Genomic DNA, 27,279 nt, shown 5'->3' with positions numbered 1-27,279 from the left:
TTAAAAGTTGTGTCCATACTTGCTCAACTGTTCTGGGTTCGACCTCTGCAGGAAAATCCAGTTTGCTGTCACTCGACAGCCTCTTGTTTGAAATGCTATTATTTCCCATTCTTGCATTAGGCAAATGAGATTATTGATACAATACCAGTATGATGGACAGCTGCCAAGATTTTCAAACAATTACACTCAAAGGTGTAAGTATTAATTGGATTAAACTCCACTCAAATGCAGTCTTAATTGACCTCAGTTATATTATTATATCATGACAGCTGATAATCATACTGGTATTGAGGTCAAGAATTTGGGTATTAAATTTATTACACCTCTAACTGAATACACAAATTCTTGACCTCAATAGTTGTAAAACATGTAAAATCAGTGTCATAATCATCTGACATTAGTTAATAATTAAGGTCTATTTAAGTAACAATTATCAGTAATTTGATTGAAGCAATAAACACAATTGTATAACTCTTACCTGAGCATTTTCTGCAATAAATTTATTTGTATATTCCCCATTATATTGCTATTTAACAGTAAATGGAATTACCTCAGCATTAGGTATTTGTACATCATGTACATGTATATTTGAATACAGGAAATGTATTTTTTCCTTAATGAAGAATGAACACCAATTTAGATAAAAGTTATTTATTTATTTTTGTTGCTGTTGAGAAAGTGCATTTTTAATGCCTCTTTCTGGAAATTATTAAGCCAATTATTATTAATGGGCATTAGCATATAAAAAATATGCTACACATTTGAAGATTTCCCTTAACATTCTTGTCAAAATCATAGAATTTCAAATGTTTCGAAAAAAAAGATGTAAAAAAAATCTGACTGTTGTCAATTGAAAGACCAAAATAATTTGCATCAATATTGCAAAATTCTCCATCTTTTGGCAATAGAATAGAAATTTTACAGTGAGACTATGGAAATGAAGATAACAAAATAATTATCGAAAGTATGATAAGAAAAAATTTCAGGCTAGCTTCGAAATTGGCTGAATCACAACATGCACGCTACGAAATAATTCTGTTGTCGGGCCTAAGGTGTCATTTGGTGTCTTGTGAAGAGATTGATTTTGGGGGTATTTGCCTCAAAATTTTAGGAATAAGGGGCCAAAAAGAGGCAAAAAACATGCATTTTTCTAGTTTCAGGACAATAACTTGTGTGTAAGTGTATGGATCTTTATGAAATTGCACTACAAGGTTCCATATCACAAAGGGAAAGCTGGGTTTGAGTTTGGGGGTAATTGCCCTAAACGTTTAGGAATTTGGGTCCAAAAAACAAGCATTTTTCTAGTTTCCAGACAATAACTTGTGTTCAAGTGTATGGATTTCTCTGAAATTGTACTGCAAGGTACCATACCATAAAGGGAAGGCTGGGATTGAGTTTGGGGGTGATGAATCATAAGGGGGTTCAAAAAATTTGGGGGGTGATTTTTAAGTCTCCCAAACGAAGTTTGGGAAGACTTATTGTTTTTGCTCAGTTATTATTATTCTTCTTCTTCTTCTTCTTCTTCTTCTTCTTCTTCCGCCGCTTTTAAATTTGAACTTGTCCGCACCCGTTCTCCAAAACCGCTTGTCAGATTAACTTAGGGTTTCACAATATGTTAGACTAACATGTCTAGTGGTGCAATCAGGGTTTTGTTTGTGCAATGGGGTTTATAAAGGGGTACTTTGAGGGGCAAAAAGAAAAGAGGGTTTTACTATAGAACCCTATGGGATTTTATTTTTTTAAATTTTCAAATGATTATAAATTGAAAACCGTTTGTGATAGACACAATCTTTTTAATTGAAAATGTTCTAAATGATAAAGCCCATTAAATGAAATACAGGGTTAGTCCCCAGGGGTCACCCCCACCCCCTGCCATTTAAGAATGTTCTAATATCTTGTAAAGTGGTCAAGATCCCCACCCCTAAACCATATATATTTTGGTTTGTTATGCTAAGATGGTTTGAATGATAAACAGGATTAGTCCCAAGGGGTCATCCTGACCCCCTGCCATTTGAGAAAGTTCTAATATCTTGTAAATGGTCGAGATCCCCACCCCTAAACCATATATATTCTGGTTTGTCATGATAAAGCACATCAAATGAAATACAGGGTTAGTCTCCAGGGGTCACCCCCACCCCCTGCCATTTAAGAAAGTTCTAATATCTTGTAAGTGGTCAAGATCCCTCCCCTAAACCATATATATTCTGGTTTGTCATGCTAAGATGGTTTGAATGATATACAGGGTAAGTCCCCAGGGGTCATCCCTACCCCCTGCCATTTGAGAAAGTTCTAATATCTTGTAAATGGTCGAATTCCTCACCCCTAAACCATATATATTCTGGTTTGCCATGATAAAGCACATCAAATGAAAAACAGGGTTAATCCCCAGGGGTCACCCCCACCCCCTGCCATTTAAGAAAGTTCTAATATCTTGTAAGTGGTCAAGATCCCCACCCCTTAACCATATATATTCTGGTTTGTCATGCTAAGATGGTTTGAATGATATACAGGGTTAGTCCCCAGGGGTCATCCCGACCCCCTGCCATTTGAGAAAGTTCTAATATCTTGTAAATGGTCGAATTCCCCACCCCTAAACCATATATACTGGTTTGCCATGATAAAGCACATCAAATGAAATACAGGGTTAGTCCCCAGGGGTCACCCCCACCCCCTGCCATTTAAGAAAGTTCTAATATCTTCTAAGTGGTCAAGATCCCCACCCTTAAACCATATATATTCTGGTTTGTCATCCGAAGATGGTTTGAATGATAAACAGGGTTAGTCCCCAGGGGTCATCTCGACCCCCTGCCATTTGAGAAAGTTCTAATATCTTGTAAATGGTCGAGATCCCCACCCCTAAACCATATATATTCCTATTTGTCATGTCTCGAACATTTGAATGACGTATACGGTCAGTCCCCAGGGGTTCCCCCCACCCCCAATGTTCAAATATCTTGTAAATGGTTGAGATCCCCACCCCTAAACCATATATATTCCTGTTCGTCATGTAATGAACATTTGATGAACGTATAGGGCCAGTCCCCAGGGGTTCCTCCCCACCCCCAATGTTCTAGTATCTTTTAAATGGTCGAGATCCCCACCCCTAAACCATATATATTCTGGTTTGTCATGCCATGATGATTTCAATGATATACAAGGTTAGTCCCCAGGCATCACTAATGCATATAACTTTACTGGACCTAACCAATTTTCACTGGACGTTGCCCAATGTCAGGCGACCTTGGGAATTACGAATTATGGGAGCTTCGTTTGGGAGACTTCATAACAGCATCCTGTTACAATCATTTCTTGTTTTACCTTTTTTTCCTTTTTTTTTCTTTAAAATTTTCCATTTTAAATTGGTTATTTCTGATTTATATATGAAAGCAAATAATAATGATATGGTTTGAATAGGTAAATTACAAATTTTTAAGTTCTTAGACCACATTAATTCTGTGTCAGAAACCTATGCTGTGTCAAATATTTAATCACAATCCAAACTCAGTGCTGTATCAAGCTTGAATGTTGTGTCCATACTTGCCCCAACTGTTCAGGGTTCAACCTCTGCGTTCGTATCAAGCTGCGCCCAGCGGAGCATTTTATTATATTTACAGTATAAAGAATATTGTGTCAGGAACCCAGACACTGTTAACAACAGAGGTTTTAAAGCTTTTTGTACACTTCACAATGGAATTAAATTTGACAAAGAGAATATTTTAAGGTGAAACAAGCAAGTGTTTTGTATATTGTTGAAGAAATCACAAATTTTGTTGCCAAAGGGAAACATGACCTTTGAAAGTCATTATTGAACGAATAGCCAATGGAACTTTGTTATTTCCTAACACACACATTGCACAATGTTGCAGGCCAACCAAAGTATTTTTCTTATCCCTTAAGGAACAACTATTTAACTTTGAGGGGTCTTTTCTTTCATTCTGGAATTTTTGTTTGTATCATGCAAGCATCAGGTTAAAATCATATTATTTTTTGTTGTGCAAAGCGCAAAAATTTGTTAAGAACTTCACATTTCCGTAAATTGAATGGCAATAGTCTCAATCATACATTTTTAGCTCACCTTGCTAAACTTTTCTCGTTAACCGTTGTCCGTTAACTTTTACAAAAATCTTGTCCTCTGGAACTACAGGGCCAAAATCATCATTGGGGTATCTAGTTTAAAAAATGAATCCGCTGACCCCACCTATCAACCAACATGGCAGACATGGCTAAGAATAGAACATAGGGTAAAATGCAAGATTTGTCTTGTGTCTTAATAACTGCTATAAGTGTTGAAAATTTGGCAGGGGCAGAAATGTTCATAATGTTGAGATCAACTTACTGTCTATTTACATCAAAACTGTAAGACAACTGCTTATATGCCCTCTAACGACGATTTTTACCAACTTTTTTGCGTCTTTGCCTAAATTCTTTAAAAATATAATAGATAGATAGAAACTTATAGCTGGTATGGGTTTTAATCTCATTGTTGAAGGGGGTACTGTGACCTCAAATTGCTTTTATCTTTGTCATTTGAACTTTGGTGGATAGTTGTCTCATGACAATCATACCACATCTCCTTATTTTTACTAATTGCCAAAAACCTCTGTTGACTCCATATTGGAGTTATTGCTCTTTGATTTTTACAAAATTTTTTTTGTGTGTTTGCCTTTAATCTTCAAAACTGTAATAGATAGATAGGCCCTTTAAATATCAAAAATGATCAGCAAGACGAGATCTAAAAATCAGTGTTATGGACGAATTTGTCAGTCAACTCCTTATTGTAGTTATTGCTCTTAAATGACGATTTTTACCAATTTTTTGTGATTTTTCCTATTATCTTCAAAACTATAAAAGATAAATAGACATTTAACATACATATAGCAAAAATGATCTGCAAGTCAACTTCTACAAATAAGTCAAATTTTTCCGAATTCGTTTGTAGACTTTATAGGAGTTACAAATTTCCTTTAATAAGTATTTTGATTTTACCCTTTTTGTGTTTTGGGCAAAAACTAAAGAAGAAAGAAAAGCTGTAAACAGAAAAAAAGATCAGCAATACAAGATTCAATAGCAAGTCAACTTCTACAAATAAGTTAAATTTTGACGAATTTGTTAGTAGACTTTATAGTTGTTTCCCTTAAATTAGTATTTGGATTTTACCCTTTTTGTGTTTTGGGCAAATATTAAAAAAGAAAGAGAACTGGTAAACATAAAAAAAGTATCAACAATACAAGATCAATAGTAAAAATGAGATTTTTGTCATGAATAATATTCCAGCATGCAATGTTGGAGAGTCTCTATTGTTGAAGATGCACATAGATCTAGTTGAGCAACACTGGCTCTTTAGAGCCTCTAGTTTTCTCTTCTCCTAGTTCAGCATATTTTTTTCTTCAAAGTTGGGAATCAGAATATTTGTTTTTAGGAAAAAAGACATTTTAGTGATACGAGTTTGCAAAGGTTGATTTTCTTTCCTAATAGATCAGTTAATTATGATTCCCAAGGGAGCAATCAGTAAGTTATCATTTCCAAGGGAGCACTCAGTTAGTTATCATTCCCAAGGGAGCAATCAGTTATCATTCCCAAGGGAGTAATCAGTTAGTTATCATTTCCAAGAGGGGCGAAAGATACCATCATTTCCAAGAGGGGCGAAAGATACCAGAGGGACAGTCAAACTCATAGATCGAAAATAAACTGACAACGCCATGACTAAAAAATAAAAAGACAAACAGACAAATAATAGTACACAAGACACAACATAGAAAACTAAAGACTAAGCAACACGAATCCCACCAGTGATCTCAGGTGCTCCGGAAGGGTAAGCAGATCCTGCTCCACATGTGGCACCTGTCGTGTTGCTCATGTTATTATCATTTCCAAGGGAGCAAACAGTTAGTTATCATTTCCAAGAAGCAATCAGTTAGTTATCATTCCCAAGGGAGCAATCAGTTATAGGTGATCATTTCCAAGGGAGCAATCAGTTAGTTATCATTCCCAAGGGAGCAATCAGAATCTGTACAGAAAACAACAAAAAATTAACAAACTGACAGATCAACAAAACAACTAAACTCTATACAAAGAGCTTAAGATTTTGGGTTTGGCAACATGAACTCCATAAAAAACTCCACTTGTAATGTCCAGGTACAGCCAAGTAGTCTAATTCAACACATTTGCTTGATTTACTTGAAACTTTACACTGTAGTTGGGATTGATAGGAGTTACTGTCAGCTCCCGTTAAATAAATTTGTCCTCCCAGAGTTTTAGAACATTGAAGGTTATATTTTAACTGAATTTTCCACATATAGCACACTAACTTGAGTATGCTCAAATCCAATAACATGCAACTTTACACTGTGTTCGGGATCAGTAGTGTACATAACATTACCTACAGTCATGACAGGTAGATTATTATAAATTTCTGATTTGTCATTCCTGAGGTATTATATCAAAATCATTTTTGAAGGAGAAAAGATTGCAAACAAAACCCTAATGTCACTGGATTGATAGTTATATTTCCAGGCCTCATCTCTTCCTTTGAGATGGTAAACAAAACCCTAATGTCACTGGCTTGTTAGTTATATTTCCAGGCCTCATCTCTTCCTTTGACAAATGTTTGAGATGGTAAACAAAACCCTAATGTCACTGGCTTGTTATTTATATTTCCAGGCCTTATCTCTACCTTTGGGATTGTAAACACAACCCTAATGTCACTGGCTTAGTTAGTTATATTTCCAGGCCTCATCTCTTCCTTTTGAGATTGTAAACAAAACCCTAATGACACTGGCTTGATAGTTATATTTCCCGGCCTCTTCACTTCCTTTGAGATTGTAAACAAAACCCTAATAACACTGGCTTGATAGTTATATTTCCAGGCCTCATCTCTTCCTTTGAGATTGTAAACAAAACCCTAATAACACTGGCTTGATAGTTATATTTCCAAGCTTTATCTCTTCCTTTGAGATTGTAAACAAAACCCTAATGTCACTGGCTTGATTGTTATATTTCCAGGCCTCATCTCTTCCTTTGAGATTGTAAACAAAACCCTTATGTCACTGGCTTTGTAGTTATATTTCCAAGATTTATCTCTTCCTTTGAGATTGTAAACAAAACCCTAATGTCACTGGCTTTGTAGTTATATTTCCAGGCCTCATCTCTTCCTTTGAGATTGTAAACAACTGTGTGAACATAGTGGAGTGAGGTTAGCATTCATTCAATCTCAACCATGCACATCACAAGTAATTTATTTATGATTTACATGTATACTCAAATATTTGAATTACTAAATGATGTGAATGTGTATAACCATACTTGTGAAGAACACTTTTTTTATAGAAATTACATAAGTTGTGCATGGTATATACATGCATTTATTTGTTGTAAAGATTATAGGTTCACCACAATTATACAATTGTGGACAAAGAAGATAACTCTAATTGAAATATAGCCTTTGTTTGATTTTATTCTCACATTGCAAAATGAGAGCAGTCAGCACTTCAGTCGTCACTGAGCACTTTGATTATAAATGCTTATTGGAATTTTTTTTCTGTATCATGTTGATCATTTGGGTAATTAATGTTTTAGGGGTAAAAAGTATTCTTAGAGAATATAATAGATGCACATAGATATAAGAAGATGTGGTATGAGTGCCAATGAGACAACTCTCCATCCAAATCACAATTTGTAAAAGTAAACCATTATAGGTCAAAGTACGGTCTTCAACACAGAGCCTTGGCTCACACCGAACAGCAAGCTATAAAGGGCCCCAAAAATGACTAGTGTAAAACCATTCAAACAGGAAAACCAATGGTCTAATCTATATGAACCACATCAACAAACGACAACCACTGAACATCAGGTTCCTGACTTAGGACATATTTACATTAATGGAAATGTTGATTGTATCCTTTCTTTGTACTAAAAGTTATATTTTGTACTATTTAAGGTTGTCCTGATTATGTTGGAAATATTTGCATCTTGATGTCAAGCAACAATCAATCAATCATGAATTCCTGATATTTTGGACATTTGGTATAATTCTGCTTGAGGAAATACTGACGTGAAACCAAGATGAGTGGAATGCTGGTACTTAGGAAAATTAACTAAATGCAGGTTAGTCCATGTAGTAATTAAGAGAAACAAAAAGGTCATGGATGTTTGATAAATATGATCATGATGATATGGTGCCAAGATAACCAAGAAAAAGGGCACATGCCATCATATAAAAAGTCCTACCATCAGCACCAAAATTATGTAAAGATTAATAGACATATCAACACTATTCTGATTATTGTCCTGCCTTAAAGAAATGGCAGAGGTGAGACTTAAGTCTGTAGGTTCTTGTTGTGGCGGCATCAACAATTTGTTAAAAGGTCAGTTTCAGGGGAACTTTGAATGTTAAATCAATGATATTTGGAATACAGTTGTATCAGCAGTATCACATCTCATATTTAAGACGATTATTTGGCCTATGCCCTAATCCATGAATCTATGATCAATTGACTTTGGAACTTTTGTATAGTTTACATGTTAAAGTTTGATAAGTCAATGATTTTTGTGATGCAGTTGTATTTATAGCATTAGCATTTCCATTGCTACTAAATGCCCCACCACCTCAGTCATGGTTCATTGAATTTCTTTTGCTTAGTTTACCTGTCAAAGTTTGTGATTAGGCCAGCTTAAGGGAGACCAATAAGGATAGGTCAATGGTATATGGTTTGCAGTTGTCTTAGCATTAGCATATATATATATTTCAATGGAGATTATTTAACCCCACAAACATCTCTGTAGTCCATATGTTAAAGTAGTAGAGTCAGGAACCTCAAAAAACAGCCCTGTAGTAAGAGGTGTTTTTTTTAAAAACTCTAATTATAAATGTAAATCTAATGTGTATGTATTTGCTCAATGTATGATATTTAAAAGTATATTAAGAAAAAGTTGTACATCTGCTTCATATTTATATAGATATAAGCGGAATATAGGAAAAGATTTCATTTTCATCCATTTTCTTAGAAATTTTCAAATTTTTCAACCTTATTTCAGGATTTTATATGTGGCGCCACCCCTCGCCCATTGAAATTTTTGTTGAAAAGTAAAGAGTATGGTATATAAAGCATATTTCAGCAAAAATATCTGTAGGCGAAGGGTGGAGCCACTGTTAATTTTGCAGAAAACTGTCATATATTTTGCAGAATTCTGAAAAAATTCAATATTTTACGAAATTCACCTACATTATGACGTCACAAATACGTCACTGATGACATAATTGGTGAAAACCTTTTTTAGCTGCAAAACTATTGGACATTTTAGCATATGTTTTCATCAAATTTTCAACACATCTTCGTAGTGAAAAAATTTCAGATTTTTAGGGCCAAAATTATGAGTTAGTGAAGCAACTCCTTTGGTGATACATTCTTCATCTTTGATTTTGTCAATTTTTAACCAGATTTTCGAAGGAAATATCGGTTATTGATTTGGGGATGTACGGTGCGGGCTGGCGGGCGGATGGGTGGGCAGGGGGGTGGGCGGGCGAGGGGGAGGCGGACAGACGGGCGGTTGCCAAATAGTGTCTTCTTAATAACATGAAAACGCTTTGACAATTTTTTTTCAAATTTGGATATGTTGTTACCTGTGACTAAATGAAGGTCAAGTTCAATTTTCACGATTTGAGCTTTCTTGAATTTCTCCTTGTTGAGTTATTGCCCTTTTTAATATCCAGAAGTGGTATTTTTAATGTGATTGAGTTATTTTGCTTTGTACAGAAATGGTTAATTATATATATGAAGTTTGATTACACTAACATGACTTATTTTCACCTCTTGATAGATAAGAGCATCTGGTAAATGTTTCACACAATTATAATTGGATTGACAGATTTATTTGAAAATTTTCTGTTTTCTAAGTGTTGATGATTATAAGCTATATTGGACTGTATAAATAAAGTTAGAAATTTACTGTTCATTATTAGACATTTTGAAGATAATTACAGATAAGTTTTATAGATTTTTAAAAGTCATTGTATTAATGATAGATAAAATTTTGAATTATGAATGGGGGCATTAAGTTTTACCCTTGTCCTTCTGTATGTACGTACGTACATATGTACTTCCATACTTCCCAAAATTGGTTTCCATTCTCTAACCTGAGTTTGCCTCAACCAAATGTTATGAAACTTATACACAATGCTTATAACTACAAAACACAGATCGAGTTTGAATTTTGGTGGCGTCACTTTGACCGTTCTAGAGTTATGCCCCTTTATAAATTGAAAAATTGCAAAATTTTTAGTTTCCGTTCTCTAACTTAAGTTTGTCTCAACTAAATGTTATGCAACTTATACACAATGCCTATTACCACAAAATACAGATCAAGTTTGAATTTTGGTAGCGTCACTCTAACCGTTCTAGAGTTATGCCCCTTTATAAATGGAAAAATTGCAAAGTTTTTAGTTTCCATTCTCTAACTTAAGTTTGCCTCAACCAAATGTTATGAAACTTATACACAATGCTTATTACTACAAAACACAGATCAAGTGTGAATTTTGGTGTCGTCACTTTAACCATTCTCGAGTTTTGCCCCTTTATAAATGGAAAAAAAATGCAAAATTTTTAGTTTCCGTTCTCTAACATAAGTTGCCTCAACCAAATGTTATGAAACTTATACACAATGCTTATTACCACAAAACACAGATCAAGTTTGAATTTTGGTGTCGTCAATTTAACCATTCTCGAGTTTTGCCCCTTTATAAATGGAAAAAAAATGCAAAATGTTTAGTTTCCGTTCTCTTACTGTATAAGTTGCCTCAACCAAATGTTATGAAACTTATACACAATGCTTATTACCACAAAACACAGATCAAGTTTGAATTTTGGTGTCGTCACTTTAACCATTCTCGAGTTATGCCCCTTTATAAATCGAAAAATTGCAAAATTTTTAGTTTCTGTTCTGTTACTTAACAGTGTTATATGAATTGAACTTATATTCAATTAAAGATTTCTTGCTGTTGTGCAATACACTGTGCTGTTGCGCAATACTTAGTAAATCTGTTGTCAGACTATAAACAAATAAAGTTCAATTTCTTCTCAATGTCATATTTGAAATTTATGAAAATTAGTAGGGAGATTCAATCAATAGCTATAAATAATTCACCAAAGTTTCATGAGAAGTGCTGAAAGCATTCTTGAGTTATTGTCGGAAAACTGGAAAATCCCCCTTTTTAGCTCATCTGGCCCGAAGGGCCAAGTGAGCTTTTCTCATCACTTGGCGTCCGTCGTCCGTCGTCGGCGTTAACTTTTTACATTTTGAACTTCTTCTAGAGAACCACTGAATGGAATAAAACCAAACATGGCATGAATGTTCCTTATGAGGTGCTAACCAAGTGTTGTTACTTTGTAGCCGATCCATCATCCAAGATGGCCGCCAGCGGGGGACTTAGTTTAACATAGGACCCTATGGGAAATGCATACAAATGACTTCTTTTAGAGAACCACTGAATGGAATGAAACCAAACATGGCATGAATGTTCCTTATGAGGTGCTCACCAAGTGTTGTTACTTTGTAGCCGATCCATCATCCAAGATGGCCGCCAGCGGGGGACTTAGTTTAACATAGGACCCTATGGGAAATGCATACAAATGACTTCTTTTAGAGAACCACTGAATGGAATAAAACCAAACATGGCATGATTGTTCCTTATGAGGTTCTGACCAAGTGTTGTTACTTTGTAGCCGATCCATCATCCAAGATGGCCGACAGCAGGGGACTTAGTTTAACAAAGGACCTTATAATGGGAAATACATACAAATGTCTTCTTTTAGCTATAGAGAACCACTGAATGGAATGAAACCAAACATGGCATGAATCTTCCTTATGAGATGCTGACCAAGTGTTGTTACTTTGTAGCCGATCCATCATCCAAGATGGCCGCCAGCGGGGGACTTAGTTTTACATAGGACCCTTTGGGAAATACATAAAAATGTCTTCTTTTAGAGAACCAATAAATGGAATGGAACCAAACATGGCATGAATGTTCCTTATGAGATGTTGACCAAGTGTTGTTACTTTGCAGCCGATCCATCATCCAAGATGGCTGACAGCAGGGGACTTAGTTTAACATAGGACCCTATGGGAAATACATACAATTGTCTTCTTTTAGAGAACCACTGAATGGAATTGAACCAAACATGGCATGAATGTTTCTTATGAGTTGCTGACCAAGTGTTGTTACTTTGCAGTGGATCCATCATCCAAGATGGCCGCTAGGGGGGAGGCTTAGTTTAACATAGGACCCTATGGGAAATACATACAAATGTCTTCTTTTAGAGTACCACTGAATGGAATGAAACCAAACATGGCATGAATGTTCCTTATGAAGTGCTGACCAAGTGTTGCTACTTTGTTGCCGATTTACTGTTCAAGATGGCCACCAGGATATTTTATTAAATAACGGGACCAATATTAATCAAAATTTGGCCTCAATCATTATTTGGGTATCTGTTATGATTTTTATCTATCTTTACATGATTTCTAAAACCAAAGTAGAGTCAGGTGAGCGACACAGGCTCTTGGGAGCCTCTAGTTTAATGAATAAAACCCCAAGACTCGGAAACGGTAAATCTGAAATTTATAAAAAACGAAAGGGAGCTCACATCAATAGATATAAACAATTCACCAAAGTATCATGCATATTGGTTAAAGCTTTTTTGAGTTAATGTCCGACATGTTGATGACGGACGGACAGACAGATGGATGGACGGACGGTCAACGGTATACCATAGTACCCTGTAAACGGACGTATAAAAACTAATTTTCTGAATGCTATATATTTTTTTCTTTTCTTTGGTAAACTTTTTGAAGAATTTTGTGGTAGGTTGGTTTGTTAATCTGTAAAAACTAATTTTCTGTATGCTTTATATATTTTTTAATGAAGTGAACTACTTTAATTAGATAATAATCTATTTTTATTATAGGATATATTTCATTACATTTAAAGTTGTTGACATTGATAAGTTGCAGGTCTGTATTAGTTTGTGATAAATGAAAGAAAAATATTTGGAACTATTAATTATATTTGATTATAATTTGAAAATAGATATACATTGTGTTACATCATATCTTATTTTAGAGAATTATTAATCATAAATCATATCTAATGTTAGAGTACTATGTTAAACCATATTTCTGTTCAAAGGGAAATAACTCAAATTTACTCCATGAACCATTAATGATAAAATCAAAATTTCTTTATAACTATTTTGTTTTAAGTCATGTGTGTTATGAAGGTAGATGTCACAGTTGACAATGTTATGTAGTATTTTATTTTTGTTGTGTGTGTTAATGTTTAATTTTTACATGATCCTGTAAGGGGTTCAGATTTGCAAATATCATTTTCATTATCAATTAGATAATAATCTATTTAAGATATTCAACCACAATATAAATTCAGAGCTGTTTCAAGCTTAAATGTTTTGTCCATTCTTGCTCAACTGTTCAGGATTCGACCTCTGCAGGAAAATCCGGTTTGCTGTCACTCGACAGCCTCTTGTTATTATTGATCCGCAACAAAGTTTTTGGGGCCATATAGTTTTACCCTTGTCCATCATTCTGTCAATAGGTCATTCCGTCATTCTGTCATTCTGTCATTCCGCCATTCCGTCATTCTGTCATTCTGTCATTCCGTCATTCCATCATTCCTCAACAAACAGTTATACAGACTTTTTTTCTTAACGCCTTCAAATATTGGGCTGATTTTTGGTATGTGAGTTAACCATGATGTGTAACAGATCAAGTATAAGTTTCGTTCCACTCTGCTGATTTTTGCTGAAATTACGGGTTTTGGACTTTTGATAAATTGTTGAAAATCACAGGTATACAGACTTTTTTCTAAACGCCTTCAAATTTGATAAAATTGAGAATGGAAATGGGGAATGTGTCAAAGAGACAACAACCAGACCAAAGAGCAGAAAACAGCCGAAGGCCACCAATGGGTCTTCAACACAGTGAGAAAAATCTGCACCTGGCAAAATTTGAAAATTGAGAACATGACCTTGACTTCTGACCTCAATCTACTGTGTATAAACCAAGGACCTTGTATGAAAAGACTGTAAGTCTCTGTGGCTTACTGTTACACCAACATACCAGACATGTCAAACACAAAAAGGGAAAACACTGTAACTCATGTCAAACACAAAAAGGGAAATCACTGTAACTCATGTCAAACACATAAAGGGAAAACACTGTAACTCATGTCAAACACAAAAAGGGAAAACACTGTAACTCATGTCAAACACAAAAAGGGAAATCACTGTAACTCATGTCAAACACAAAAAGGGAAATCACTGTAACTCATGTCAAACACAAAAAGGGAAAACACTGTAACTCATGTCAAACACAAAAAGGGAAATCACTGTAACTCATGTCAAACACAAAAAGGGAAATCACTGTAACTCATGGTCTGATATCCAAAATCTAACAACATGGTTAGATTCAGCATATAAAAAAACACCAAAAATTTACTTAAAGTTGAAATCAAACAAAGTTTAATTTTGGACCCTTCAAATTTAATATGGACTAATTTGAAAATAGGGCCCAATATAAAAAAATCTAAATGCACAAAAAGATTCAGCATATCATAGAGCCGCAAATAACAAAGTTTAATTTTGACCCTTTGGACCTCAATGTAGACCAATTTAAAAATGGGGCCCAATATCCAAAATAGTAATACAAGGTTAGAACCTCAAAAAATTAAAGACTTTAAATTAATCCCATTGAAATTGGTTATAAGATTTGTATTTATTTTCAATCAAAGATTTCTTGCTATTGCGCAATACTGTGCTGTTGCACAATACTTAGTTAATCTGTTATATATAATAATTTACACACCCTGTTTGGTGTGTATCTCCTGCCATATCAGAATTTGCTGCTTTTATATATAAATAAGAAATAATCTATGTAAAAAAAAAATGAGGAAAAAAACCAAAAAAAGTATGGAAAAAAAATCCCCCCAAAAAATTTGTCCCCTCAAAAAATTTTTTTCTTCAAAATTTGAAATTTTGAAAAATCTTGAAGAAAAAAAGTATGAACCTCCCCCCCAAAAAAAAAATTGAAAAAAATATTCCCCTCCCCCCGAACTTTTTTTTTTTGAAATTTCAAAAATTTTGAAGAAAAAAAATATAAACCCCCAAAAAAATTTGAAAAAAATTTTTGAAGATTATTTTACTTTTCAGGAAAAATCTACAATTTCAGAGAGTTCCATAAACTTTTAACACATGTTATTGTCTGGAAACTAGAGAAATGCTTTTTTTTGGCCCCTTTTTTTGCCCCTAATTTCTACACATTTGGGGCAATTACCCCCAAACTCAATCCCATCCTTCCCTTTGTGGTATGGAATCTTGTGGTACAATTTCATAGAGATCCATACACTTACACACAAGTTATTGTCTGGAAACTAGAAAAATGCTTGTTTTTGGCCCCTAATTCCTAAACTGTTGGTACCATAACCTCCATATCGGTCGTATGAAAAGGGAAATTACAGTAACTCATGTCAAACAAACACAAAAATGGAATTCACGGTAACTCATGTCAAGCATGAAAAAGAAAATCACGGTAACTCATGTCAAACACTAAAAGGGAAATCACTGTAACTTGACCTCTTGCATCCAAATTTAATCAATCAAAATTCTTGTCAATGACAAAATGTCAAACATTTTGGAGAAAAAAATTAAGCAATATCTTTATAATAAGAAAGTAGTTTTAAAGCAGGAAGATAATGTCCATATTGAAAAGTGTTAGGTTGAACAAGGTGAGTTTTAAAAGCGCAATAACTTATCGACATGTTGCCAAAGCGACATTTTAGAAACAATTTTTCCAGCAGACTTAACTTTTCAAATACATTTTTATTATACATAAATGATTAATTATTATGCTGTAGCTTTTCATTTTAGAAATAGTTCTCTCATTTCAACTGAGCTTGCACAAGTGAGCTATTCTCATCACTTAGCGTCTGTTGTTTTCTGTTAGCTTTTACTGAAATAAATGTATCCAATGATCCTACCTGTGAACCAATATGGCTGCTTAGACTTAGGGGGAAAATGCATGTTTTGTCTTATTTTGAAAACCATTATAGATAGAGCAAATCTGACAGGAAAAAATGTGTAGAAAAGATACATCTATCTACTGTCCATTTTGACATAAATTGACAGAACTCAGACTACTCCAACATTTGTGAATTTTGGCAAAAAGTATAACAAAGAAAAAGGTACAAAAATGATTAGCAAGACAATGACTTGAACAGGTTTAAATATATCAACATTGGCCGAAAATGTCAGTTGATATCTTATAGAATTATTACACTTTAATGATTTTTACCCTTTTTAGCTCACCTGGCCTGAAAGGCCAAGTGAGCTTTTCTCATCACTTGGCGTCTGTCGTCCAGCATCGTCGACGTCCATTAACTTTTCCAAAAATCTTCTCCTCTAAAACTACTTGGCCAAATTTAACCAAACTTGGCCACAATCATCATTGGGGTATCTAGTTTAAAAAATATGTCCGACAACCCTGCCTGCCAACCAACATGGCCACCATGGCTAAAAATAGAACATAGGGGGTAAATGCAGTTTTTGGCTTATATCTCTGAAACTAAAGCATTTAGAGTAAATTTGACGGGGTAAAAATGTTCATCAGGTTTAGATCTTTCTGCTCTGAAATTTTCAGACGAATCAGACAACCCATTGTTGGATTGCTGCCCCTGAATAAGTAATTTTAAGGCAATTTTGCAGTTTTTGGTTATTATCTTGAATATTATTATACCCCACGCAACGAAGTTGCGGAGGGTATAACGTTTTTGACCTGTCCGTCTGTCTGTCCGTCTGTCTGTCCGTCCTTCCGTCAGTCCGTCAGTCCTGTTTCTTGTCATTGCAACTCCTCTCAAACCACACAACAGAATTTCATGAAACCTTTTTAGATAATAAGGACATACTATGTAGATGTGCATATCGACAGGAAATTACGATTCAGTTTTTTTTCTAGGAGTTACGCCCCTTTGAACTTATTTGCTTCAATGTACTTCTGCAACAGTTTGTCATCGCAGCTCCTCTGAAACCACACAACAGAATTTCATGAAACTTTGTAGATAATAAGGACATACTATGTAGATGTGCATATTGACAGGAAATTATGATTCAATTTTTTTTCTCACACTTATTTTATTTCTCCAATGACAATGTGGGGATGTGGGGTATGTGAGCGCGCTCACTAAGGTTCTTTAATTATAGATAGAGATAAACTGTAAGCAGCAATAATGTTAAGCAAAGTAACATTTACAAATAAGTCAACATGACCAAAATTGTCAATTGACCCCTTGAGGAGTTATTGCCCTTTATAGTCAATTTTTAACAATTTTTTCGTAAGTTTTTGTCATCTTTTACAAAAATCTTCTCCTCTGAAACTATATAGACAAATTTAACCAAACTTGGCCACAATCATCATTATAGGGTTTCTAGTTTAAAAAATGTGTCCGATGACCACGCCTGCCAACCAACATGGCAGACATGACTAAAAATAGAACATAGGGGTAAAATGCAGTTTTTGGCTTATATCTCTGAAACTAAAGCAATTAGAGCAAATCTGACAACGGGTAAAAATGTTCATCAGATTAAGATCCATCTGCCCTGAAATTTTCAGACGAATCAGACAACCCGTTGTTGGGTTGCTGTCCCTGAATTGGTATTTTAAGGAAATTTTGCAGTTTCTATACGACCACAAAAATTTTTTTGCGTCATATAATGCTATGGTGTCGTCGTCAGCGTCGGCGTTTTCCAAAGACACATTTGGTTTCTGGACAATAACTTCAGTTTAAGTGAATGGTTCTCTAAGAAACTTTACCAGAAGGTTAAATACCACAAAAGGAAGGTTGGGATTGATTTTGGGGGTTATGGTACCAACAGTTTAGGAATTAGGGGCCAAAAAGAAGCATTTTTGTAGTTTCCGGTCAAAACTTGTGTGTTAGTGTATAGATCTCTCAGAAATTGTACCACAAGGTTCCATATCACAAAGGGAAGGCTGGGATTGAGTTTGGGGGTAATTGCCCCAACGGTTCAGGAATGAGGGGCAAAAAAGGGGCCAAAAACAAGCATTTTTATATGACCGCAAAAAATTTCGCAATCGTATATTGGTATCACATCGTCGTAGTCGTCAGCGTCGTCAGAAGACATCTGGTTTCCAGACAATAACTTTAGTAAATGTAAATAGAAATCTATGAAATTTAAAAGCAAGGTTTATAACCACAAAAGGAAGGTTGGGATTGATTTTGGGAGTTAGAGTCCTAACAGTTTAGGAATTAGGGGCAAAAAGAGGGGCCCTAATAAGAATTTTTCTAGTTTCCAGACAATAACTTGTGGAACGGTGTATGGATCTCTCTGAAATTATACCACAAGTTTCCATACCACCAAGGGATGGTTAGGATTGGCTTTGGGGGTTATGGCTCAAACCATTTAGGAATTAGGGGCAAAAAAGGGGGAAAAACGATGGTTACCTGGTTAATGGACAATTAAAAAAAAGTACAATGTTATGTTTGGAATACCTCCCTTACACTGCTTTTAAATTATGTATAAGAAATGTTGTATTGTCTAGCTGTCAATTTATTTTCAGAAGTTACTATTTAAAAATGCTGATTAAGGAATATTAATTTTAGCCATGATTATGTATGCCATTTTCTATTTTAAGACTTTTATGATGTATTTAAATAGGTAATTATGGTTGCAAACGCCATTGGAAATTTGAATTGAGATTATGACCATATATTGAGGGAAAGTTTTTTTTTTTAATAGGGGGGAGGGGAGGTGAAAAAAAATTGAGGGGGGGGGGGGGTTAAAAAAGAAATTGTGAGGGGGGGACAATTTTTTCTCATTTCAGATTTCAGAAATTAAAAATATTTTTTTTTGGGGGGGGGGGGGGGGGGGGGTGTCAATTTTGGCAACAGCGTAGTGTATTGCACAAAAGTAAAAAAAAGGGGGGGATTTTTTTTTTTTTGGGGGGGGGGGGGGGGTCAATTCACAACAGCATAGTGTATTGCACAAAAGCAAAAAATTGAATATAAATTCAAATCATATAACCAATTCTAAGTTCTTTGACTACAGTTATTCTGTGTCAGAAACCTATTATGTGTCAAATATTTAATTACAATCCAAATTCAGACCTGTATAAGGCGCCAATATTATGTCCATTTTTGCCCCAACTGTTCAGGGTTGGACCTCTGCGGTCATATCCAGCTGCGCTCGGCAAAGCAATTTATTCTAGTTTCAAGACAGTAACTTGTGTTTAAGTGTATGGATCTATCTAAAATTGTACAAGGTTCCATACCACAAAGGGAAGGCTGGGATTAATTTTAGGGATAATTACTCCAAGGGGGAGGGGGTTCAAAAAGTCTTGGGGGATTTTTTTTTTCCAATTTTTTTTATTCAAAATTTTTGAAATTTCATCGATTGCACAGTTTTGCGCAATAGCAAGAAATCTTCAATTGCACAGTATTGTGCAATAGCAAGAAATCTTCAATAGCACAGTATTGCGCAATAGCAAGAAATCTTCAATAGCACAGTAAATCGCAATAGCACAGTATTGCACAATAGCACAGTATTAAGCAATAGCACAGTATTGCGCAATAGCAAGAAATCTTCAATTGCACTGTATTGGGCAATAGCAAGAAATCTTCAATTGCACAGTATTGCGCAATAACAAGAAATCTTCAATTGCACAGTATTGCGCATTAGCAAGAAATCTCCAATTGCACAGTATTGTGCAATAGCAAGAAATCTTCAATTGCACAGTATTGCGCAATAGCATAGTATTATGCAACAACAAAGTATTGCCTAATAGCACAGTATTGCGCAATAGCAAGAAATCTTCAATTGCACAGTATTGCACAATAGCACAGTATTGTGCAGTAGCAAGAAATCTTCAATTGCACAGTATTGCGCAATAGCAAGAAATCTACAATTAAACAGTATTGCGCAATAGCAAGAAATTTTCATTGCACAGTATTGCACAATAGCAAGAAATCTTCAATTGAAAATAAATACAAATCTTTTAACCATTTTCAATGGGATGAATTTAAAGTCTTTAATTTTTGGGGGTTCTACCCTTGCATTACTTGTTTGGATATTTGGCCCCATTTTCAATTTGGTCTTCATTAAGGTCAAAAGGGTCCAAAATTGAACTTTGTTTGATTTCATCAAAAACTGAATTATTGCGGCTGTATGATATGCTGAATCTTATTGTGCATTTAGATTTTTAACCGGATTTTCGAAGGAAATATCGGTTATTAAAATGGTTATATACGGCGGGCGGCTGGGCGGCTCTGGCGGCTGCCAAACAGCGTCCGCACAATGACATGAAAACGCTTTAACAAATTTTTTTCAAATTTAAATATGTTGTTTCCTGGGACTTAATGAAGGTCTCTATTAATTTTCAAGATTTTAGTATATCTCCTTTGTGAGTTATCTTCATTTTTAATATCCAAAAGTATAATTTTTAAATATTTTACTGTTGTTATCTTTTATGATTTGTCTTATCTCAGAATAAAAATTGGAGTGACAGATTTATTTGAAAATTATCTATTTCCTAAGCGGTAATGATTATAAGCTATATCATTAGACATTTTGAAGATTATTACATTATTAATTATGTTAGAGTACTATGTTAAACAACCATAGTTCTGTTCAATTAGATATTATAAATATTTCAGCATATGATAATGATTTATTTTCATTATTGATTAGATCTTTGAAATATTTTAGGATATGATAATCATTGGAGTGGCAGATTTATTTAAAAATTTACTGTTTTCTGATTGAAATATTGGGGAAGTCCATTGGGGTAACCCATACCCCCTTTTTTTTTGATAACTTGTAAACGGTCAAGATTCCCACCCAGAAACCATATATATTCTTGTATGGGACAATATATCAAATCAAATGAAATATAGGGGAAGTCCACGGGGGTAAACCCTACCTCCTTCTTTTTGAAAACTTGTAAACGGTTAAGATCCCCACCCCTAAACCATATATGTACTTATATGGGACAATAAATTAAAGCAAATTAAATTTAGGGGAAGTTCCCTGGGGTAACCCCTACTCTCCTTTTTTTTGAAAACTTGTAAATGGTCAAGATCCCCACGGCGAAACCATATATATTCTTGTATGTTACAATAAAAAAAATGAAATGAAATAAAAGGTGAGTTCCTTGGGGTCATTCCCACCTTCTTCCTGTTTAAGAACTTGTAAATGGTTGAGATCGCCGCCCCTAATCCATATATATCCTTGTATGGGACAAAAAAAACAAATCATATGAAATGTGTGCTATATTTGAACATAAATTAAATATATATAGGGTTCTTTAAGTGCTGAATCTAAACTTGTTTTTAATTAGATAATAATCTATTTTTATTATGAGATAAAGTTTTTGACATTGATAGATAAGTTGCAGATCTGTATTATTTTTTGACACATGAAAGAAACAATATTAGCAACTATTAATTAAATTTGATTATAATATGGAAATAGATATAACATCATATCTGATTTTAGAGAAGTATTTTGCTGGTTTTTTTATTGGTTTATGTAAATAAGTTTGAGTTATTTGTTTTGAAAAGTGATGTGTTTTTTTTTACTGGTTTATGGAAATAAGTTTGAGTTATTTGTTTTGAAAAGTGATGTGTTTAATTGATAGATATAAAATCATATCTAATTTTAGAGAATTATTTTGGTGTTATGTTACTGGTTCATGGAAATAAATTTGAGTTTTATCTTGTAAACAGTCGAGATCCCCACCCCTAAACCATATATATTCTTGTATGGGACAATAAAACAAATCAAACGAAATATTGGGGGAGTCCCCAGGACCACCCCCACCCCCCCTTCTTTTTGAAAACTTGTAAACGGTCAAGATCCCCACCCTGAAACCTTATATATTCTTGTATGGGACAATAAAACAAATCAAATGAAATATAAGGCGAGTCCCCTGGGGTCACCCCCACCCCATCCTGTTTGAGAACTTGTAAACCGTCGAGATCCCCACCCCTAAACCATATATATTCTTGTATGGGACAATAACACTTATCAAATGAAATATAGGGGAAGTCCAGGGGGTCACTCCCACCCCCCTTTTTGATAACTTGTAAACAGTTGAGATCCCCACCCTGGACCATATATATTCTTGTATGGGTCAATAAAACAAATCAAATGAAATATTGGGGAAGTCCATGGGGGTAACCCCCACCCCCTTCTTTTTGATAACTTGTAAACGGTCGAGATCCCCACCCCTGAACCATATATATTCTTGAATGGGACATTTAAACAAATCAAATGAAATTGAGGGAAAGTCCCCTGGGGTAACCCCCACCTCCCTTCTTTTTGAAAACTTGTAAATGGTCAAGATCCCCACCCTGAAACCATATATATTCTTGTTATGGACAATAAAACTAATCAAATGAAGTAAAAGGCGAGTCCCCTCGGGTCACCCCAACCCCCTCCTGTTTGAGTACTTATAAACGGTTGAGATCCCCACCCCTAAACCATATATATTCTTGTATGGGACAATAACACAAATCAGATGAAAATATAGGGGAAGTCCATGGGGGTCACCCCCACCCCCTTCTTTTTGAGAACTTGTAAACAGTCAAGATCCCCACCCCGAAACCATATATATTCTTGTATGGGACAATAAATCAAATCAAATGAAATATAGAAGAAGTCCATGGGGGTAACCCCACCCCCCTTCTTTTTGATAACTTGTAAACGGTCAAGATCCCTACCCCTAAACCATATATATTCTTGTATGGGACAAAAAACAAATCAAATGAAATACAAGGCGAGTCCCCTGGGGTCACCCCACCCCCTCCTGTTTGAGAACTTGTAAATGGTCGAGATCCCCACCCCTAATCTATATATATTCTTGTATGGGACAATAAAACAAATCAAATGAAATATAGGGAAAGTCCATGGGGGTAACCCCCACCCCCCTTCTTTTTGATAACTTGTAAACGGTCGAGATCCGCATCCCTTAACCCTATATATTCTTGAATGGGACAATAAAACAAATCAAATGAAATTGAGGGAAAGTCCCCTGGGGTAACCCCCACCCCCCTTCTTTTTGAAAACTTGTAAATGGTCAAGATCCCCACCCCGAAACAATATATATTCTTGTATGGGACAATAAAACAAATCAAATGAAATATAAGGTGAGTCCCCTTGGGTCACCCCACCCCCTCCTGTTTCAGAACTTGTAAACGGTTGAGCTTTTCATTATTAATAAGATAATACCACATTGAGGTCCAAAGGGTCCTAAATTAAACTTTTGTTTAATTTCATCAAATATTGAATTCTTTGGTTCTTTGATATGCTGATTCTAACAATGTTTGAGTGTTAAATCATATCTAATTTTAGAGAACTTAGTCATCACTGGTTGTTGTTATTATATTATTGATTATAATTTGAAAAATTGCATCATATCTTATTTTAAAGAACTATTTATCCAGTTTGAGTTATTTCCATTTGCACAGAAAATATTATGGATAAAATTAACTTGTGTTTCATTTCAACATAAATTAAATATATATAAGGGTTCTTTCAAATGCTGAATCTAAACTCTATTTAAATATTAGATTTTTAGGATCAGTTTTCAAGTTGGTCCAAATCAGGGTCAAAAATTAAACTTTGTTTGATTCTACAAAAATTGAATTTATGGTGGTTGTTTGAAATGCTGAATCTAACCATGTATTGAGAGATTTTAGATTGTGGGCTCCTTTATCAAATTGGTCCACATTGAGGTCCAAAGGGTCCTAGATTAAACTTTTGTCTGATTTCATCAAAAAATGAATTCTTGGGGTTCTTTGATATGCTGATTCTAATATGTACTTAGATTTTGGATATTGGACCATAATAGGTATTTAAATGTCCAATTTCAAATATATCAGTTCTTTGACTACATTCATTTTGTGTCACAAACCTATGATGTGTCGAATATTCAATCACAATCCAAATTCAGAGCTGTTTTAAGTTTAAATGTAGTGTCCATACTTGCTCAACTGTTCAGGGTTAGACCTCTGCAGGAAAATCCGGTTTGCTGTCTCTCTGACAGCCTCTTGTTTATTTTGAGCCCTGTTTTCAAATTAGTCCATATTAAGGTTTGAAGGGTCTAAAATGAAACTTTGTTTGATTTTAGATAAAATTTAATTTTTTGTGTTTTTTTATATGCTGAATCTAACCATGTTGTTAGATTTTGGATATCTGACCATTCTAGGTAAATTAAATGTCCCATTTCAAATTTTTAAGATCTTTGATCACATTTATTTTGTGTCAGAAACCTATATTATGTCAAAAATTTGATACATTTATTTTGTGTCAGAAACCTATATTATGTCAAAAATTTGATCACAATCCAAATTCAGACAGTATCAAGCTTGAATATTGTGTCCAAACTTGCCCCAACTGTTCAGGGTTAGACCTCTGTGGTCATATCTGGCTGCGCTCAGCGAAGCATTTTTATGCCCCCCGCTGTAGCGGAGGGTGCATTAAGTTTTACCCTTGTCCGTTTGTTCGTACGTACATACGTACGTCCGTACATCCCAAAATTGGTTTCCGTTCTCTAACTTGAGTTGCCTCAACCAAATGTTATGAAACTTATACACAATGCTTATTACCACAAAACACAGATCAAGTTTGAATTTTGGTAGCGTCACTTTAACCGTTCTAGAGTTATGCCCCTTTATAAATGGAAAAATTGCAAAATTTTTAGTTTCCATTCTCTAACTTAAGTTTGCCTCAACCAAATGTTATGAAACTTATACACAATGCTTATGACCACAAAACACAGATCAAGTTTGAATTTTGGTGGCGTCACTGTAACCGTTCTAGAGTTATGCCTCTTTATAAGTGGAAAAATTGCAAAATTTTTAGTTTCCGTTCTCTAACTTAAGTTTGCCTCAACCAAATGTAATGAAACTTATACATAATGCTTATGACCACAAAACACAGATCAAGTTTGAATTTTTGTGGCGTCACTTTAACTGTTCTTGAGTTATACCTCTTTATAAATGGAAAAATTGCAAAAATTTTAGTTTCCGTTCTCTAACTTGAGTTTGCCTCAACCAAATGTTATGAAACTTATACACAATGCTTATTACCACAAAACACAGATCTATTTTGAATCTTGGTGGCGTCACTTTAACTGTTCTAGAGTTATGCCCCTTTATAAATGGAAAAATTGCAAAATATTTTAGTTTCCATTCTTTAACTTAAGTTTGCCTCAACCAAATGTTATGAAACTTATACACAATGCTTATTACCACAAAATACAGATCAAGTTTGAATTTTGGTGGGGTCACTTTAACAATTCACGAGTTATGCCCTTTATAAATGGAAAACAATGCAAAATGTTTAGTTTCCGTTCTCTAACTTTAGTTGCCTCAACCAAATGTTATGAAACTTTACACAATGCTTTTTACCACAAAATACAGATCAAGTTGAATTTTAGTGGCGTCACTTTAATCATTTTCGAGTTATGCCCCTTTGAAAATCGAAAAATTGCAAAATTTTTAGTTTCCGTTCTGTAACTTAAGTTTGTCCCAACCAAACATTATGAGACCTATCCACAATACTTATTACCACAAAACTCAGATCAAGTACAAATTTGGTAGCGTCACTTTTATCGTTCTTGAGCTATGTCCCTTTATAATGTTGTATGCAAGCGGGGGCATCATCTGTGTCTATGGGGACACATTCTCCATTTTATTGGTTATTATCTTGAATATTATTATAAATAGAGATAAACTGTAAACAGCAATAATGTTCAGCAAAGTAAGATCTAGAAATAAGTCATCATGACCAAAATGGTCAATTGACCCCTTAAGAAGTTATTGCCCTTTATAATCAATTTTTTACAATTTTTCGTAAATTTTTGTCATCTTTTACAAAAATCTTCTCCTCTGAAACTACTGAGACAAATTTAACCAAGCTTGGCCATAATCATCATTAGGGTATTTAGTGTAAAAAAAAGTGTCCGCTGACCCCGCCTGCCAACATACATGGCCGACATGGCTAAAAATAGAACATAGGGGTAAAATGCAGTTTTTGGCTTATATCTCTGAAACTAAAGCAAAAGTATAATGGTTGCATTATTTCATGCATCAATTATAAACAAAAATATCAGGTGAGCGACACAGGCTCCTTGGAGCCTCTAGTTGATTTTTCCCATCACTTGGCGTCTGGTGTCGGTTGTTGCCGTCTATTGACCGTTAACTTTTACAAAGATCATTCCCTCTAAACCTTCTTTTTCGTAGTAACTTTTCCTTATGTGGCAAAGTTGAAAAAAAAATGAATCCTACAAAAATATTCTGTTTTTTGTAAAAGCCAGCCATGAAATTATAATGATAAAACACATAATTTCTTATATAAATATTAAAAGTCTTAGATATAATTACATACTACTCACGAAATTTGCACATTTCATTAAAGATCTAGACCGATTGTTATCTGCTCTTTCAAAGTTCAAGATGGATTAAGACACCCCGGCCAGCTACCTTACTTCTTTTTTTTCCCATTTTGTCTATTATCTTGAAAACTATAATAGATAGAGAGAAGCTTTAAATTGCAATCAAAACTAGATAAGATAAAGAAACTATAAACAGCAAAAATGATGAATAAGACAAGGTCTTCAAAAATATCTGCCAAAATTGTTAGTTGACTTCTCATAGGAGGTTTTGCCCTTAAATGACAATTTTTACCTGCTTGGCCAACAGATAAACCAGGTCTAGTAACCAATCGACTCCATCTGTCATTTCATCAATCCATCTGTTTTTCTGTCCATCTATCCATCCAAAAGACCTTTGTTCTTAGCTTTTATGAAAATGATAGAAAAAGGTAAAATAGCAAAAATACCGAACTCCAAAGAAAATTTAAAACGGAAAGTCCTTTAACAAATGGCAAAATCAAAAGCTCAAACACATTAAATGAATAGAAAACAACTTTCATATTCTTGACTTGCATGACTTGGTACAGGCATTTCCTTTTGTAGAAAATGGTGGATTAAACCTTGTTTTATAGCTAACTAAACCTCTCACTTGTATGACAGTCGCGTAAAATTCCATTATATTGACAACAATGCGTGAGCAACTGTAGTCAACATTGTGTTATTATCTTAATCACTATAAAAAATAAACTATGTCAACAAAGAAAAACGAAATGGCATGTAGACACTCTATACTATAACGATGATGGGAGTTTTTAACGACCTTGACTG

General features: G+C 34.6%; 1 protein-coding gene across 1 annotated transcript in view; it reads left to right on the top strand.

The window, feature by feature from the left end:
- The window catches only part of LOC127700019 (uncharacterized), a 64,627-nt gene that overhangs the window by 4,853 nt on the left and 32,495 nt on the right, over nt 1-27,279 (top strand). Inside the window, exon 2 of the mRNA XM_052203457.1 lies at nt 7,937-8,103. The gene's annotated coding sequence lies outside the window, so the exon portion shown is untranslated. The remainder of the gene's footprint in view (nt 1-7,936; nt 8,104-27,279) is intronic.

Source organism: Mytilus californianus, unplaced genomic scaffold (assembly GCF_021869535.1).
Source record: "Mytilus californianus isolate M0D057914Y unplaced genomic scaffold, xbMytCali1.0.p SCAF_46, whole genome shotgun sequence".
NCBI lineage: Eukaryota > Metazoa > Mollusca > Bivalvia > Mytilida > Mytilidae > Mytilus > Mytilus californianus.
This window is presented reverse-complemented; position numbering and strand designations above follow the sequence as displayed.